Genomic DNA, 19,414 nt, shown 5'->3' on the forward strand with positions numbered 1-19,414 from the left:
ATAGCCAAAACATTTTCAGTCTTCTGAAAAGTGCTGTAGGATCTTTATTTGCATCAGTGGGCAGTTATCTCCTTAATAGCTCAGAAAAAAATCCATTAAGTTCTAAACAATTTAAACATAGTTTCCTATGAACAGGTCCCTGCATCTGTGAGAAGTAGTTTGCAACTATAAATGTGTTCAGTGTAACGTGATAAAAGCCAGAAATCAGTAATGTAAACAGTAATAGTCAATTTATGTAAGCACTAAGTGTGTGTGTGGTTACAAGCATCTGAAACTCGAGAAAACTCAGTGCTGAATCTGAAACTGAAACAAATTTGGTTTTCATAAACTATTAGAAACAGTAGCATTTTCGTAAAGCATATTGTGAACATTAGTAGTGTGAATGTATTCAAAGCAAATTGTAGCAATGCCTTGTGGCAGGTTTTGTGTAGATAGCTGACATGTATCATGTGTGCAGCTTTTTAACCAGAATTGTTTAATACTGGAAGTTGTACATTAATGTACATCTTCAGAAGACTTTAATGTCACTTGGCTTTTCTTTTATAGAGTACAAAACTGGGGCAAACAACTGAAGATGTCATCCTGTTTGGCTCAGGAGGTTCACCTTGCTAGAAGACACGAGGAGATGTGAGTAGCTGTGCTCTGCCTCGCAGCAGTTTGTGATATTCTCCCTCCCTGCCCACGACCCTGGGTGCCAGTGGATCTGAGCTCTGCACAGCACAGTGGTGCTGCAGCAAGGGGCTGGAGTTCCAGGAGGTGGCACTCTTCCTTCAGGAACCATGGGAATTTGCATCCTGGCCTGGCGTTTAGGGTGTTTAGGTTGATGAGGTTTTTGACTTCCTATGGTGGTACTGGTTTAAGATCTCCATTGTCAGCCTGTCACTGTTAAATTCCTGTTTGGTGGAGGTAATTGGATTCTCTCACTCAATGCCTCAATTATAGAGTTGTTTTTTTGTTGCCCTGTAAACTCAAATTGTGAGGCAAATACAGTAGTGATTCAGGAAAATTTGCTTTTCTTGTAACAACTAGTACGTGCCAGTGAGCAAATGTGGTACTGCTCAAGTCACCCCAACCCACCCTGTATTTCCTTCTGGGGGGAGATTCAGTGCTTCTAAGCACCTCAGCATTTGAGGACTGCTGCTTGCAACGTTTTTGCTTGGTACAAGCACAGCAGGTGATGCCTGCCTGTACCTTTTCCCTCCCCCAGCACACCCACCCTGCAGCCGGCTTAATTAGCCCCATAGTTTTGAGAAAACTGGGTAAGGTAAAAAGGTTATTTTCTAGCTCCTGAGCAAAATGTTCTACCCACTTAGCAAAATGTTTTCCTTTGTAGACTGTCTCAGAGATCAGAGCTGCTACAGCAGATGGAGACTTATCTAAGAGACAAAAAGACTAAAAAGACATGGCAAACTCAAGCAGCTGATGCAGCTCATAAAAGGAATGCAGCACTTTTAAATGTAAGTTTCTGCAACTACCAGGAACCGTATCAAAATGTCACGGTTATGTAGCTTAGATAATTAAAAAATAAAAAAAAAGAGAAGTGTTTGCTCTGTAGTTGTCATTTGGATTCTCTTCTATATGGTTCCCTCTCCTGGAACTTGACCAAAAAGTATTAAATGACAAGTCTTTATAATCCGATGGCATCACTACCTGTTTCCCGTGCCCTTCTTACAAAAGCCTCATGGTGGCAGCTGCTACTATGTATTTTTATTTTTTTTAAGCACATGTAGTGATGTAACACATGCTAGTACATGTCTGCCTGAGAGAACCTGGGGGTCTGTCAGGACTCACAGCCCCTCTCTGCTGCGGGTGTGGTTGGAAATGGGCTGACCAGGCTACAGGGCTTTGGGCCAAGGGTAGGAGCTGTTCTCCTGCTGTGGTTAAGTTGTGGAAGAGGTTCTCAGTTTAATATTTTTCTCTAAAGAGGTGTAGAGTGACTTCAGGCATTTTGCTTGCATGTCTGTAAAAGCAGTGTTTGGTGTTTCCAGCCCTTCACGGGGGTGACACCATTAATAATGTTCATAGCTGTTCTGCATACCTGTTATAAATATTCAGGTAAGATTTGTCTCCTAGGCAATTAAAAATATCTGAGTTGGATGGCAGGGACTGAAATACTCTTCTGGAGCCCCTAGCTCAGACATCTGAGTTTGAAGAGATGCATTTGACCACTGACATGATGCATTTGAAAAATGTGTGTCAGTTTTTCAGGAGGCAGCAGAAAACTGAACCTACTGTGCCTTTTCTTTAAGCTCCTACTTATTAAGGGTCCATAATGCATGTGTTGTGTTTATTGAAAAAGTAGTTTTACTCTAGAAAATTACAAGATTAATTCGTGTCACCAGAATTTCTTTGTTTCTTTTCTTGCAGAGCCTGGTTCAGATTTAAAATGTTCACATTTTGGGTGGATATAATTCTATTGCATTAGAGTGTATTTAAAAGAGAGGTTTATTTAGAGAGGAAAAGACAAGAAGAGCAGTTAGCCAGGAATGCCTTCGTAACTGTTCTGTGACAAAGAAGATTTTTCAGCTTGGGCTGGTGAACTGGTACATTCTGGACGGGGACAATCAAGCCCCTCTTTATTTTGTATACCAAGTGTCGGTTCTTCAGTGAGAGGCTGAGGATAAATTGATGGTTTGGTTATTTTTTCCCTAGCTCCTGCTCCGTTGATTTAGTAATTTCAGCCATTATGACTCCTATTTTCCATAGGCATTTTAGGTTAGATTTTTACTTCATAAATATAGGGCTCTATAAATTATTTGTGTTTATGAATGCATTCTCAGTTTACATATACAGGCAAACACAATAAATGCAGAGTCTATTTCTCCATCCTGAAAGCTATATTGTAGTGTAAATGGTAACAATAGCTCAGACATATACAGAGTGTAAATATTTCTGCAGTTAAACAGATATTTGCTATCTTCTGTCACATCCTCAAAATTGTTCCTTTCAAGTGTCAAAAATGTTGGTGTTTGTACAGAAAAAAAGCAAAAACATATGTATCAAAACAAATTCTGTTGCAGGATAAAATAGCATAAATCAATTTAAATCTATTAATTTTATCCTAGTTTTAACAAGCATGCACTCCTGCAGATGCTTTTTGATAACAGAAGAAAACAGGAAAAAAAAATCTATGCAGCATAATATATGAGAAGCTTGAAAACAAGACTGATTAATGTGCCAGCTTCAGAATATTGTTCCTGATACCAGGCACTGTACATTTCACAGTTACCATGTGGAGAGTTGTTGATTTGGCCTACTCAAAAATACATGGACATGACGAAGTGTTATTTTTTTATTTGCATTTCTGTTTTTCTGCGTGTAAGCAAAATCAGTTGTTTTCAGTAATAGATCATAGCAAAAGCCATTTTTCTTTCTCTGTGCTAGTTGGAATTTATGCACAGGAAAGATTTTAAAATTAATTTAAATTCTAATCAGTAGGAAGCAAGGAACTAACCTTTTTTTTTTAATTGAAATTTTGACATTATAAGCATTTGTTCAGCATTTTAGCATAATTATCAGAGTATTTTCCTCAATGTCTTTAGAGGGAGACTGCAGATTAGGGAAATCTGTATCATTTGGTGCTTATATAATGTTGTCGTAATAAAAGCAGAAATTAGACTAGTATTTGTAATCTAATTTATGACATTTGTTTCTCAGTGATATTTCTTGTGTTTAGAAATATGTATTACTGTGCAACAGCTTGTAGCATGAAATAGAAAAGAAAGAGTATGCTATATAGTAATTAGTACTGGAAAGGTAATTTAGAACAAATTTGCTTTCCTTCCCGGGCATGCAATTCCAGAATTATTTAAGTGTGATTGTGCCAGACTGATATCAATATAAGTGACAGCTGAATTTGGTCCCCTAAAAGCAATGCATGTGTCATGCATTCCATTTTACCTCTGGGGAAGGGTCTTGAATTGTTTTTGTTCCAGTCCTTGTGGTTTTAGGGGAAGCACTGTAAGATGCTCTCTTTTTTTCAGTACAGTGACATATTAGATTAGCTGTTTTTTTTCCTAAGAAGTTTATACTGCTGATGTATTTATTTTTATATTGATGACAGGGATTTATTTTTCCTACAAAGCTTACCAGTTGTGTAGACACACACAAGAAATGCCATCTAATCTTTCAGTAGTTCCAGTTATTTTCTAAAGCATACTACACCTTCCAGCAAAAATTTCTTTCACTGTCTGTCATTAAATCAGTATTCTGAATGACAATAGACTGCACAACACAAACTGGAGTGAGCAATGAAAAGACACGTCCAATATCTAGGCTATGCCAAAGTGACCTTCTCTACTGAACATATATGCACAACTGCTGTCTCCTTTCTTGCCTGAAAGACTTTCATTTCCCATCACCATAAACATTCCAGTTACTTGGCTGAGTCTATAAAGAAGTAATGATTGATATTCTTCTACCTCCCTGTTAAAATTCCTACAGTAATTAGGAAGAAGGAATCAGAAAAGAGGAAAATCCAGTGGAAGAATATGAGGTGAACATTACTGGGTGATCCTTTATTCAGTATGCTTTGTTGTGGGGATAACTTCTCCAGACTTGGCCTGAGCCATTCTGATACGAGCTTCCTTTGGTGCTGTTTGTGTGTGTCTGTCCCCAGTATGTGCAACAGAGAAATTCCTTGCTCAGGTCACTTAAATCTGTGCTGGACTCTGTTATTTTGACATCATGATTTCAAATGGCCTGTGTCCTTTTTCCTATTCCCTCTATATGTTTATCCCATTAGTCTTTTCCTACCTGAGAAGGGGCAGCCATTTGCTGCTTGTGAGAATTTGGGTAAATCTGAGAATTAGTTTGCCCTTTCTCAGACATCCTTTGGCTTCCTACAGTGGTATGGATTTTGCTGTAGAAGAGGGAGGAACAATTTTACTTGGATTAGGTTTGTAATTATTTACAAGAGAATATTGTAAAAGGAATTAATGAAATAAGATGAACACTAAATTGAACAATCTGACTGTGTGTGTCACTAAGTTAAACTTTAGCAGGGCTGAGTTTTTGCTGTTATTAATCATACTCTACTGAACTAAACTAGAGTTGAACACTGTTTACTTATTGATGTATTCAGACTGGCTATTATTGAATACGAGTAATCATGTTTGGTCTCTCTTGTGGATATGCTCCTCCAGAATCTCACTCTTCTTTTCAGCAGCAGTGGTGGTGAATATTTGGGAAGTCCCTTTGGGGAATTTCCTCTCTCATTTAGTTTTTCTGTTGTACTCTTCACACCCGCTCTCTGCTCCCAACTCTGCCATCTGCTATACTTTCTTTCCCCCTCCACTCTGTTCAGCTTTGGCTTCTTCACACCCCACTCCCACGTCCCTTTCTGTCTCTCTTCATCTGCCCACCACTCAATCTCTTCAATGTTTGGGTATGGAACTAAGCCCACAAGAACAGGTCAGAACTTTAAAGGGGGAGGGTGGTTACTTTGGGAGCATGCTTTGATTTGTTTGTTGCTGTTGATTTTTTTGGTTGTTTCTTTTTAAAAAGATTTATTTGGGCTTCTGTGAATCCAGCACACATCCGCTGGACAAGCAGAAACCCAAATACTGATTTTTTTTCTAAGAAAACTATCTGAGGTGCATTGTCATCCAAGCTTGTCTGGTGAACAGCTTGCTGCAGCTCTACATTTATGTGCACATGTTATGCATGCATATTAGCAAGTCATCTTTGTCTTGAGAAGTAAAGATCTTGCACATAATTTGCCTGGTTGCTTTACAGTTACAGTAGCTAGAATACATACTTCAGTCTTATGCAGCACAGAGAAAGATGTTCTGTTGCCCTCAATTTCCTTAAGTTTTGTACAACAGAATTTAACTAATTTACCCTGGTGTCCAGAGAGAATAGCAGTGTTTGCAGCAAAAGTCTAACTTGGCTGTGAAATGTACTCTTGTATGAAAAAGGTGCAGCAAACACATTTAGCAGCTGTAGGGTTAGTCTAAGTAGTACAAGTTGGGTTTCAGAGTGACTAAACAAATATTTGAACTTCAGTGTTAATTTTTGAATGCTGTTTAGCTGTAATGGGTTTATTTAGTTATTTAAATGTCTTTATGTGTGTATTTTTCTTTTAAATTTCCCAGTGCTTGTTTTTAAAATGTGCTTTGCTTGTGTTTTAGGATATAGAAGCAGCAGAAAAAAGGCTGCAAGAAAGAATGTATTTACTTCCACATCCTGATACTGTTAAGTTAGAAGTAAGTCCTAGAACTCTGTCTTTTCATTTGTTTCCATTTGCTGTTTACCAAATATTTTGCTTTTTTTTTCCCCTGAAGCATGTTCTTAAAGTGAAAATAATTGATTTTAAAATCCAGTGACTGGTATTGCCAAAGGCCTGTGTACTGTGTAGCAAGCTGAACCTAAATTCTGGGACAAGGTCCCTAGATTCTGGAGCATTCTGGTGGAAATATTTAGCAGCTTTCAGATCTATACAAACTTCTATTTAAAAATTAAGTCAAATATAAAAAATCAATACTGTGAGTATTAGAAGATTACTGTGTTTACTGTGTCAGAGCTATTTAGTTTGTTTTATATGGTCATCTCATTCTCAGTTTACTACAGATTGTCATCTTGACATTTCAGGGTCAGCATGAAGAGAGAAAATTTCATATCAATTATTTTAGAGTTGTATGGAAGCTTATGAAAAGTACTGCAGCAGGAACACTCTGGGTTTTGGTTTTGGTTTGGTTTTTTTTTCTCAATTTGCAGTCCCTAAAACATTACTTCAAGATAAAAATCTGAGCAGATTCCCATCTGTTTCTTGCCCCAGCGGTTTGTGTTTGTGCTGGGTGGTGGCTTGGCTCCCAGAGGCACAGGGCAGAGTGTCCTGTGCTGGTTTGGGTGCTGGGGCTCTGTCAGAGCAGGGCCAAGGGCCAGGTTTGGGCACTGTCAGCTCTGAAGAGAGGTGTGCTGTACCTCAGCTTCACACCTGCTGGGCAAGTGTTGGCATGCTTAGGCTACTACTTAAAGGAGAGGCATCACTTCTTGTTCTGGTTACTGTTCAAAGTTTTCATCTGTCATTGCATTTGTAAATAGCCTGCTGTGGCTGTGACAGGGTGCACACTGGGTTTGCCCCTTCCATGGCTTTTTTCTTATTTTTAGACATTTTTAGGCAAAGGGGTACATCCTTTCCTGAATACTTGTACATTTTGAATGATGCTAAGGAAGATGCCAACCTACTAATATTAAACATTAAACCTGTCTTGACTGTGTTGAGAGGTAGTTTTAGATCTTCAGTGACTTCAGAGACACCTCTTGAGTAGTTTGGGTCACTTAGTCCATGGTAGGTGTGAAGCTGCTCCTCGAGTGAAGTCAGCACAAACTGGAGGCTGCAGAGCGGCTGCTCCTGGCTGCAGAATGTCTGCACTCTGCAGCAGTGGTGAAATTTTGGAGAGAACAGAGTTACTATTTGAAGGAGAAGATCCTATTTCAGCTTTTTTTTTTTTTTTATGCTTCTAGAGAAGAGTGCTATAAATAGTGGAAAAAGAAAACTTTCTTTCATGGTACAAAATTCTTGTGCGTGCTTTGTTCCAAAACACTTCTGAGCATATTTCACTCAGCCATACATGTGTCTGTATTAATATACTCTGAAAGTTATGGCTATAATGGATCCCCAGCTTGCTGAGTCGGAGTAGTTTTGTGTGACAGCACATATGCTTGTCAAAAAAGATTCTTTGAGTAAATCTGTTGAAGAAAATATTTTTGTAAACCTGCAAGAGCCATAGTTATATCTGAGTTACATGTAAGGATCAAAATGATTAGCCAGGAATCTAATACTGTGCAGGGAGATCTTCAGTTTTATTCTGCACTTCTCCTTCATTATATACTTAAGTCAAGAAAAAAGGCTCACTACATATGTATCATAACTGTTTTCTATTGCAGAATTACATTTTTCTGAATGGACATCAATGGCAATAAATACATACATGGATGGAGTAAAGTGCTATCTTAGCACAGTTCTTAGATCACGTTATTTTGTGGGAGGAAAATGATACCTGGCACTTAAAATTTTCCTGAAAATCCTACAAACACTTATCCTTAGGATACCAACACAGAAATTATGAATGAGTAACAACACAGATAAATAATATGTTAAATTTATTACTCAGAGGCACAGTGTAAAGCAAGAGGAAGGGTTAAATGATCCACAGTGATTCTCCTAGACCACTCACTCAATATACATCACCTTTTATTATTATTTTAATTTGTGATCCAAATACTGGATATGATTACTTCATCAGTGAATTATCAAGTCTAAAATTTTTGCACTATAGTTCTGCATAGTACTGTAAATTTTTCTAGAATAATCAGTTTACATTGGTAAAGGGGCAGCCTTCATTTCTAAGTTTTTTCCACTGCAAAATGAAATTCCAGTAACATACACACTTAAATATAAAAGCTGCTTTTGGAAAAGTATATAATCATGGAAAATAGTTTATTAAAGGTACTGTAAGGTCTAAACTGGTGTGTTGCTTACCACAAGAGGGCACATTCAGTCACTTCACAGTTTGTCCTGCAGAATGAAATATTTCCAAGCTGATATTTTGTATCATAGATGAGATTAAAAATTTCATATGTTAAGTACATTGTTCTTTTCTGAATTGCTTTACTTTTAAAGTAAGATTTAATAACGCATTGCATTTCTATATTGTTTTAAACTGGCTGACACAGATTTTGAAATTAAGTTTATTTTTTCTTATATCTTTCTCAGACTCTCTATTGGGCATCAATAAAAGAATCCCTTCCCAAATGGGAAGAGTTTCTTTTAGGAAGAGCAGAAGTTCCTATTGGCTTTAAGAAAATGAAAGCTACAAAGCAGAGCATAAACTACCCTGAAGAAGATTCACAAAAATAAACATTTTAGTTTCATTTTGTTTTGTAATTTATCACTTAAGCAGAGAAGATCATCCAGATTGGGCAACAGAATATCATGCCATTAAACTGAAATGTAAATAATTTAAATGAAAATTAATTATATGGGATCATTTCATTCCATTGTTGCATTGTGTACAATTCCTTATTTTCATTCTGTACTAGAGAAGCAATCCTCAAATGGACTTTTAGGATCAAGAATGAGAAACATTGGTGTATAAATTTCCACCAAGGCAATTGGCTTTTCAGTGTGAGAAGAGTTTTATGTTATTTTTAATCCTCTGCTTCTACATATAAGTGCGAGAAGTAAAGACAGATTCTTGCATTATCCTTCTTTGCTTCAGTCATCTGTGCTGCATGCCTGCTCCTGGATGAGGCAGAAAGGAGGAATTTACTGTTAGCAGAGAAGGCAGCCTGTGCATCAGAGTAGCCTTGGTTTAGCACCAGGAGCCTGTGCAAGAACCTTCACGAGAGCAGTTGTAGAAGGAACAAACTTCAATTTCTGCATCTTGTTTTCCCTGGGGTTTTTTTGTCATTGCCACTTTCCTCACTCATACACCTCACTCCAGGCAGCTTTTCCCAACCTCCTTCTGCCTACATTGTATTTGTTGTCTAACGGGTGGGCAAACAAATCTCTAGGGCTTTTTGCTACTTCTAGGCTGCTCCTAATTCTATTTTCTTTCTGCTGATATAATCTACAAATGAGAACTTTTTCTGAGGCATGAAAAGTTTGAAAGAAGCAAACTGAAAGGTAACTGGCAGTGGCTTTCCAAGAGCAAAGTGTATACAGAAGTTGAAGATATAATATTTTCATTTTTCAGCCATTGAACAGCTTCCCAGGTTCCTCCTACAGAGGTGCTGTATCAGTGAGTTTTAATTGTACTGAGCTAACTTGGTATGAAAAATGCACTGGTACAGAACTTCTAAAAGTGTCAGTTCAGTGGAAGATCCTTTTTGGTGTGTGACATGGCCTGCAGAAAATTTCTTTCCTAAGCAAAAGAAGCTGATAAAATATTAGTTTATTTTATTGTTAGGAATTTGGGCTTGAGTCAATATGCTGTTAAAAGTTAATCTCTTGCAACAACATCATTTCACCCACAACCTGGAAGTAGAAGGGGAAAAAAAGTACCTCTACCAGTGTCTGAGGATATGAAAATGTAATTATTGCAAATATTATTAGTCTGCCAGTTAGCTGAGCTATGCATCTTCATACAGAGAGAGAGACTCCACTATTCAAAAAACATTATATCCCTATGCAGCACAAGGAATCACTGACACAATAAAATCAAAACTTTAGGTGCAATATTAAATTGTTGTATATTTTCCACAGGAATATTAGGAGTTCATTTTAAACTTTTTCTATTGAAGTGTCCATTAAACTGATAACTTTTTGCAGAAACTGCCATCTTAGAATTATCCTGTTGAGTGGGTGTTGGTGTTTGTAACAATAACGTTGTTTTCATAATATGTGATGGCAGATTAGCACGCTTCTCTGCAGTGTTGTTAACAGTTGTAATTAAGGAATAAACAGTAAAGGGTGTCAGTCCGATGACAATTTCATCTATAGTGTCACAATACAAAATGTCACAAAATATTAGAACTGTTATATAACTACAAAAATATCAAATTAGGCTTTCATCTTACAAGCTGAGAGCTTAAAAAAAACTTGGCATAGAGACCATTGCAATTTTATACCTACTCACTGTTCTGTCACAAAGACAACTTGGTAATATTTTCTTCTGTAAACTCACAATGTGATTCTCAATCTGATTTAGTGGGAATGTGTATGGATCTTACCATTGTAGAGCTCACATTTAAAAAGCAAATAATTGGAACCATTTGAGCACAGAAGAAGGGAAAACCTATTATACATGATACTCAGAATGAAGGGATGGATGAGCAGTTAGTTACTAACAAAGAATGGGACTCGTCCTGTTCTTTGCATCCAAAGGGAAATCACTTCAACAAAAATTTGTGCCCCTAAGTACTTTATACATGCAAATAATCTGAGTCTTTATCTCTTCTGACTCTGCCTTACCCCTGGGACACAATGCAGGTTCTCACTCTCTCCTTGCCCTGGTGTTTTCCCCTGGAAGGAGATCTGGGTGTGTGGACATCGAGTGCATGGCAGCTCCATGGGTGAGAATTTGGCAACGTGCATGAAAGGCACCTGCAAGCAGGGTCAGGGTGGTTTCCCTGCTGCAGTTAGGTGCTCACATAGCATGCCTGAGAGTAAAATAAAAATATCTGCAAAGAAGGAATTAATTTTATTTCCTGCAGCATAACTGTAGAAGCAATAGGACAACCAGTTCAAGGAAAACCATGTAGGAACATGTCCAGGAAAAGAAAAACTGAATAATTTAAAGCAGGAATATGTGTAGGTGACTGTTCTCAGAGACAAGGGCCTTCATGTTGGCCTGTGGTTTGAAACAAATAAATGCAATTGCCTGTGACTATGAAATAGCACAGTAATAGGGGCAGGGGCAAATGTCTGAGTTGGGGCATGCAGTGGCAAGGGACCATAATTATATGGTATCTCCTGATCTGCTTAGATTTGTTGAGTTTAATTTGCCATGGCTGGGCTAGCTTGATACTTGCCTTTTTATAGACACAGTTTTGAGAAAGCAAGTATTAAATTTTGGTGTGCTTTAAAAAAAAAATTGAAGAATCCCCCTAATGATTTGTACTAATATGATTTAATATTGGTCTTCTATGAGATCCTGAATGGGTATTCTTCACCAAGGCTAAGCAGTCACTTCAAACATATTGATTCTATGTAATTTTGCCCTATCTTATCCCAAGCATATATATATATATATAAATAGAAATTACATCATATATATCTTCTGTAATTTCCTACTCATTGTGAGTAAATTTTTTTCTCAAAAATAACACTCACCACACCCCCCAAAAGGACAAAAAAACCCCAAAAAAAAACAAACAAAAAAACCCCACCCCCCCAAACTTGTTACTCTATAGTCTTGACTTGCTGCTTGCCCTTTTGTGTTACAATATATGTAAACATAAGGTGCAGTGGTCCTAGGGGCCTGTTGCTTCCTGTGCTTTTCTGACAGGTAGAGGACAGCAACTGAGTAAAGAGCAGTGAGAAAACCCAAAGGTTTTCCTGTTTGTAAGTTAATCTTTTAGTATCTTGCAAGAAGAAATAATTAATCATACTTTTCTAGGTTAATGCACAGATGAGTTACCCCAATACTAACCCAGGAGCACAGCCTGTTCACCCATCTTGTCACCTCTACCATACACATCCCCAAGCTTTTTACTTTCTCAGTTATTCTGGCTGTGGGGGCAGGAGCAGAAGGCAAGGCATGTTACTTTTCCCTAACATAAGAAAGTTCTTACTCTGCAGAATCTTCCACAAGCCTATTAATTTAATTTGAGAGTATATTTGAAATAGTAAGTTGGTTTAGATGCGTATCTGACACTATGGTATCCTCTTGATTGTATTTATTCGGGGTCATGTTTTTCATAGAAGTTGGAAGCTGATTTTTAGGCTGAGCTTATAGTTCTTAATTTCTGTCTTTTTCATTCACATAGAGCAGGTTGGGGATGTAGATGCTCAGTTTGAGCTTGTTGGTACTGAAAAATAAGAAAACCAAATTTAAAATGGAATGTACTTCTAGAGGTTATATCTGAAAGAAAACATTATTTACTCCATAATGGTAATTTTCATAATATTTTAATACTTGTGTTCAGATACAACTTGACCTTAAATATCACCCCAAATGCAAGCTGTTTTAACATATTTGTAATGCTAAGGTCTTCATTACTGTGATATTCTGTTTGCTCAAGGATTATAATCCATGGATATACTGTGTTACAGTTGAAATAAAGCTTTGATCAGTGTTCCATTCCATGGATGAGTTGGATGTCAGTTGGTGCCTGCTGCAGCCAAGTGTGAACAGTGAGCAGGCCAGTGATAAATACTTTGCTTAGGTATGGTGTTTATTTTCCTCTGACTCTGATATGAAATATTAATCTGCTGAGTGAAGATTAAAATCTCAGAAGTTTACTGATGAAAAATCTATTATTTTCACTCTTCCTATTGTTTCATAAAGTATAAACTAAATTACTTCAGATACGCGATTACTAGGAAAATGTAGATATAGATACTTAAACCCTTGCTAAGGAAACAGGTGGGGGAAAATGGTTCTTTAGTACATCCTCCTGCTGTGTGAAACTCTTTGTCTTTGCTATAAATAGGGTGATTTAATTTGGGAATTTGCTACTCCTTTTAAACACAGTTAAAACAGCTCTTGAAAATGCGCTAAGCTGTACCCGCTGTGTTTGTAGCCTTCCAGTTGTAGCTTTTACATTTGGCTTACTTTGAATACGTGTGTTTTTAACGCATACGGGTAGAAAGTATGCTCACTTCTTCCCGTAAGTTTTATCGCTGTGATGATAATCTTAAAAATAAATGTGTGGTGTTCTTTCCCCTCACTCTCAGTCGTATCACCTACCAGAAAACCCTAATAAGCAACAAAATAGTGTGAGACACTATTTACATCACACTTTTGAAACAGATTCAAGCAGAACCAGCTGCTGTAAGATTATTTTACAAATCTATTGTAAATTAATAAAAGGGAAAAATTTCCTTCCTTTAGGTAAATTACAGTCTCCTTTACTAATTACCGTAGCTTGAAGCCGCAGTAAATAAGTACCTGCCTCGCTGCGGTGAATGGGAAATGAGAAACGTAATTTTGGTAACCAGACTCGCCTTTCTTTGCCCATTTAGTTCGTATGTGTTCCAATAGCTTCATTCACGGAGCTCTGACTGTTGCTCAATAAAAGCTTCCGGAGGGTGATGCGTTCAAAGTGAAGCACATGCCGGCAGCTTTGTTCAGCGCCGCCGAACCTGCGCGCTGTGCTCCGCGGCCGCGCTGCGGGCTCTGCCCGAGGGGCAGCGCTGCTTCCAGCCGGGGACACGCCGAGCCAAGCGGGAAGGGGAGAAAGCAGGGGACGAAAAAAAGCCCCAAACAAACCAAACCCCGTTTGTCGGGGGCTGCCCGGTGGGAAAGGAGTCGCTGTGGCGCGGGGGAGCGCAGGCGGGGCCGGGCGGTCCGAGCGGGGCGCGGGGACTGCGCGGCCCCGGGAGCGGAGCGCCGGGAGAGGGAACGGGAGAACGGGAAGCGCTGTGTGTGTGTGTGTGCGTGTGTGTGTGTGTGTGTGTGTGTGTGTGTGTGTGTGTGTGTGTGTGTTTTCCCCCTCACTCAACGGCGCCGAGATTCCCAGGAAAGCTCTGGGCAGCCGGTTGGATTCCTTGGAAACGCTCGTAATAATAATGTTAAGGGCATAAAACGTTTTCGTAAATCCCTATGTGACCCAAAGTGTCGCGGTCCCCAGACAACTGGAATCTGTGTTTAGAGGGTGCTTAAACTACTGCAGCCGCTTTGCTCTATTCCTCGGACGTTTCTTTGTATTAAGTTTCCGGGTACACTTGGCTTTTTCCTCTATAATTAGCTTTCTTTTGCTGGGTTCATTGATAGATACGATAATCCAGTGTTGGTAATATCTCGATTCATTAACATAATGAATCAGAAGGGAGAGGCTGATAATAAATCAGAAAGCTTCTATTTATGTGAAATATCTTGGCAACTGGCAGCAGTGAGAAGACAGTAGAAGGAGTATCAGACAGCGGGACCTCGGGAGCGCGGCCGCAGGAGCTCTCAGGTGCTCTCTGCCTGAGCCCTTCACAGGACAATCGTGTCCATTGCAGTGGCGCTGATGTGGGAAAATACCTGGTCTCCCAAGTGGTTCAGAGCGCCATCCCCTCTGTGTTTGGGCTCGGGACGGGCTCTGCCACTGTCCCCCCACCGCTGCTGTTCGAGCGCATTGCCCGCGGGCTGGGGCGGCCCGGGACGGGCCGGGGATGCTCCCAGAGGCTCGGCGAGGAGCCGGGAGAGGAGAAGTGGGTCCAGCCAGGTGCCCACTCCTTGTCCCATCGGCTGGGAGCACTTCTGCGCCCGGATCTGATCTCTTTTAAAGTTTGTCATCAGCCTGCTGCTTCTGCCAACGCAGAAGACGGCAAAGATGCAAATATTTGTAGAAGTCAAGTTTTGTGTTGTTTCGGGCTTATACACCCAGAATTCCGGGAGCGGACCTTTTCTGTGGTCTGTGTCTGACAGCGTTTTGTACCCATTTGGGACAAAAAGGTGCTTGGGTGACTGAACACGCTCTTACCGGCGTCACTTTAAAGCAGAGTTTAAGATCACTGGTGACTTGAAGCACCGGCACTGAACGGCTGCTTGTGCTCCCTGGGGAGCACACCCGAGGCTCCCTGAGGGCTGAGCCACACGGCCCAGCTGCAGCTTCAACACCTTGTGAGGAGAAGCCCGTGAAACAGAGAGCACAGAAGTCTAAATGTACTCTTTTCCTTTTTTTTTTTTTTTAATTTTTAATTGAGGGCACGTGTTGCCCGTAATTCAATCAATTAAGCAATTGTAGTAAATCAATGAGATAAATACAAATAACACGAGGCTACGGCTTTGAGCTCGGCAGGGTTAGCAATAAGAGTGGGCTAGGAGTGGGGTTAAAAGCTGGGACAGCCTCGCCTGGAGAATCAGGATGTGTGGTAGAAACGAGCTGATAAGGGAATTTCCCCTTCCCTTTCCCCCTTATGTGCCTTCTCTAAGGTCCCGAGGTGACGGTGTTGGTCAGCACAGCACCGTACCTGTGAGAGGGCTGCTGAGGAGGTGAGGAGGATGGCAGCAAGGGGGAAGGTGGGAGGGTGAGTGGTTGGGGTAAAGCTGGCCGTGTGCGAGGTCTGAGTGCAGGAATCCTCCGGACAGGAAGGCCGTGGGGTGACCGCGGTAACCGCTCCAGGGTGGCAGTCCGAGGGGTGGGTGCCTTTCCCTGCTGGTGGCCCCCTCCGCCTGCACAGCCCCAGGGTCCACCTGTCCCTTTCCACCCCACCTGCATGTGGCTCTCAGCGGGTCTAAAGTAGCCGGGCAGGGAGCTTTGTCGCCCTCGCTGTGGCCGCTGTCGCTCCCGGCTGGAGGGAATCCCTCTGCTGGGACCCGTCTTTTCCCTCGGGTGCCGGGCAGCTGCCCCTGGAGCCTCAGGCTCTCCACAGAACTCGGCTGTGGGTGGCAATGCAGCCCCGGCTGTCTGGGGGTACCCAGGGTATGAATTTGAAGGGGTTGGAGGGGACCGGAGGAGACAGGCGTGAGGAGGTGTTGGGAGAGTGGGCAGGAGCCACACCATGGGGGCTGGGGAAGCACAAGGGCTGCCAGCAGGAGCCTAAAAGAACAGAAGTGCCCTGATCGCGACCCTAGGAGGGTGAGGCCCATGAAACCCGTCCCTGGTGGGGACCCTCGTGGATGACACGCAGGGGTGGGCTGGCACAATCGAGGTCCGGCAGGCTTACTTAAATAATCATACAAATACTTCCGTAAAACGGCTTAAAGCGGCAGAAGGACAAGTCCTACGGGCACCTGGGCGTCCTGGGGGACACGGCGGTTTGGGAAAGGCATGCGTCAATTTAGCCCCGGTGTTGACTTAAGCGAAAGTGCTAAGCCATTCCTAAACCTAAGTCAATACAGACTTAAGCCAAAATTGTTATTAACGAGCTCTAATCTGATTTAAGAGCCTCCGAGCCAGCCGTGTCCACACGAGGCGCGTTGCCTTGCGCTGCGCTCCGCGGTGCGCGGTCCGGGGGGGCCGCAGCGGGAGGGGTCGGGCTAATGCAGCCCCGGGCAGGGGGAAGGCGGGACTCGGGGAGAGCCGGGCCGCCGTGATTTGGGCTGGCCCGTGATCTCCCTGCGCGGGATAACTTCTTAAAACTGTGCCCAGCTCGGCTGCTCTGGGGCGATTGGGGTCCGTGCGAGCGCCTCCGGGCCGGGGCCGCCCGGGGTGGGGCCGGGCGCCCGCAGCTCCGCTCGCTCGGAGAGGGACATGCCAGCGCATTTCTTCCCCCGTCCCAATGGGGCAGTTGAGCCCTCCACTCCACCCCTCACTGGGGGCCTTTCTTTTCTTCCCCACCAGCTTTGAGCAGCGCTGTTTCAGATTGGCCTTTTTATGTTTGATATAAAGAATAGTTGTTGGCCAATTCCATCTTTTCATCGCTGCTCTCCAGGCCCGGGTCCAAGCGGCTTGTCAGATGCTCATTAACTCCCCCTTTGGCTCTTTCCAGTGTGTCTCCTAAGCTCATTGTGCCAAGAACTAGCGCTTCTTTCTCTTTACATGGCTCCCTTTCTCTGCTCCATCAGGGAGACAAATTACTTTCCAAAAGGGATCGCCAGGGATGGTTTAATGAGAATTTCTCCAGCGCTGGCCGTGGAAATCAATGTAGTTAACATTCGGTGCACTTAATTGGACTTTTCTCTTCTGCCTCCTTCAAAAAAACTCTGAAGCTATCCTGTTAATCTCTCATTTGTAATCAATTGTGTTGACTAAACAAAAGTCTAGGTCGTCCTTTCTTCCTGTCCCAGACAATCCTTTGTTGCCTCTAAATGCCTCATTCTTGAGTGCTCCTGGTCGTGTAGATGGGTCCGATTTTTGACAGTTCATTATTGCGCTTTTGTCCATTTAATCTCCCTCGCTGTGTTTTGCATGTGCATGCCTTAATGAGCTCCGTTGGCAATTAACATGTTTCTAGCAGCAAACCGGTTGCTCAGACGTTTGGAGAGCGGAGTGCAGGGAAAAGGGCAACGCAGCTGCCTTGTAGGTTGGTCGCTTCCCGGTGCCGGGACGCACCTGGGAGCCGCCCGGTGCCGGGGAAGCGCCGGGCTGGGCCGGGCGGGCCCAGGGGGAAGCACGGAGGCGCTGGCACGTCGCTCTCTGCTCGGAGGCACCTCTAACCCTCCCCCCGAGGCACCGGCACCGCTCAATCTGTTGTGTGCGCGGCTGCGGCGCCGGGAAAGGGGTTTTTTTGTGCGGGTTTTGTGTTATTGAGGCTTGCTGGCAAGAGTGCCGAAGTGTGAGCAGTCGTGGACAGCAGAAACATCTTGTGAGGGAGAAGATAATTGGAGTCTCTGGCGTGTGTGTGTCTGACAGAGCCGCCCCTCCCCCGCGATCTGCGGCTTGTGTGTGCCGGGATCCGGGCGAGAGAGAGCCGGGGGGGTCCGGGGCCGGCCGGTGGCGAGCGCGGCCCCTTCCCGGTGCGTCCGGGACCGGGGGAAGCCGGAGCGACAGCCGGCCCGGGGAGGGCTGCCCACCGCCCCAGGAGGGGCCAGGGGACCGAGCCCACCAGCGGCGGCGGACACGGCACTTCAGGGTGCCCCCAAAATGCCCTCAGCCGTGACGGGGATGCCGCCCTCCCCCCCAGACGGCTCTGTAAACAACGCCGCTTTTTATAAAAATGCCACAAAACCGCACTTCCTTCATTCCCTTCCCGGGAGTGGGTTTCGCACTGCTCTCGCCCATCAGGAGAGCTGAGGAAGCAGCCTGCGCGCTGTCTGTGGGGCCCGCAGCCGCGCCTGGCTCCCGCGTTCGGCTCCCGGCTGCCAGCCCAGACCTCTTCCCGGCGCCCGAGGTGCGGAGGGAGCGGCGCTTCCCCCGGAGCTGGCAGCGGGAGCGGCTCCGTAGGCACCCCTCGGGATGCGCACGCCGCGCTCCCGTCCTCCGGGACCTCGTCGTGCCGTGTCCGCCCCCGGCACAGTGTCCTCATGGAGCGAGGGGTCCCTCCCGCTGTCCCCGGCCGTGGGTTGTCCCGCCCCGTCTGTCGCGGCGGCGGGAGAGCCAGGCTCGGCTCCCGCCTGCCGGGGGTTCAGCCGCAGCCCCTTCCCTTGCGGGACCCTTTCCCCCTGACAGGGTTTCCGGAGCGGTGACTTAGCGGTGACGGGGTTTGCATTTTTTTTTTCATTTTTTTTAATGTTCCTTTCAACCTAAAACTCTCCCATTTTTAAATTTTTTTTTAAACAAATTTAATTGTGGTCTTTCCCCGCTGCCAGGATCACTGGACATTCTTTTTCGCTCCTCCAACCGTCAAAACGCTATTTCCGACACTAAGAAAATGCAAACCCCGAGCAACTCTAAATTCGCCCCGTCTCTACAGCGGCAGCGCGGGGCCCGGAGCCCCGGCCCCAGCCCCCAGCCCGCTCCTTGGAGAACATCGCAGCCTAATAATGAATCCAGAAACCCGGAGCGAGGGGTTGACTCCCGTTCCTGCGCTCGGCGGCGAGCTGTGCTCGTCCTCGCCTCCCTCTATTTAACCACTCAATTAAGCGGAGAAAGGTGAGCTCCCCATTACGCCGTCCCCAGGCATTTCGGTGCCTCTCTCGTTCCCCTCTTCATTGGCAAGCCCGGCCCGAGCAGCACGCACACGCCCGGCCTCCTCAATCTCCTTTCTCCGCTAGAATAATATTGTTCCTAACGACGTGGCCGGAATAGACACTTGCGTATTAAAAGTGAGGGAGGGGGGGAGATGAGAAGGGAATATTTAGTGTAATCCAAGTGCTTGATTATCCATATTCTGATCACAAAGAGTTTCTGAGGCCTGCTGGGAGTGATTAGATTAATGTAATGCGGTTTGAAGGGTCTGTGTTTTCTCTCTTAATTTGGGTCATTACTCGGAAAG

General features: G+C 43.6%; 1 long non-coding RNA gene across 1 annotated transcript; it reads left to right on the forward strand.

Annotated features, from left to right (window-relative positions):
* Positions 1-611: 611 nt before the first annotated feature.
* On the forward strand, positions 612-8,877 carry LOC135308130 (uncharacterized). Its single transcript, XR_010368660.1, has 5 exons — positions 612-627; positions 1,334-1,457; positions 4,444-4,495; positions 6,132-6,206; positions 8,720-8,877. It is a non-coding gene; the product is annotated as an uncharacterized LOC135308130 (long non-coding RNA).
* The last annotated feature ends 10,537 nt before the right edge of the window (positions 8,878-19,414 follow it).

The sequence above is a fragment of the Passer domesticus genome, chromosome 9 (genome assembly GCF_036417665.1).
Source record: "Passer domesticus isolate bPasDom1 chromosome 9, bPasDom1.hap1, whole genome shotgun sequence".
Classification (NCBI taxonomy): Eukaryota; Metazoa; Chordata; class Aves; order Passeriformes; family Passeridae; genus Passer; species Passer domesticus.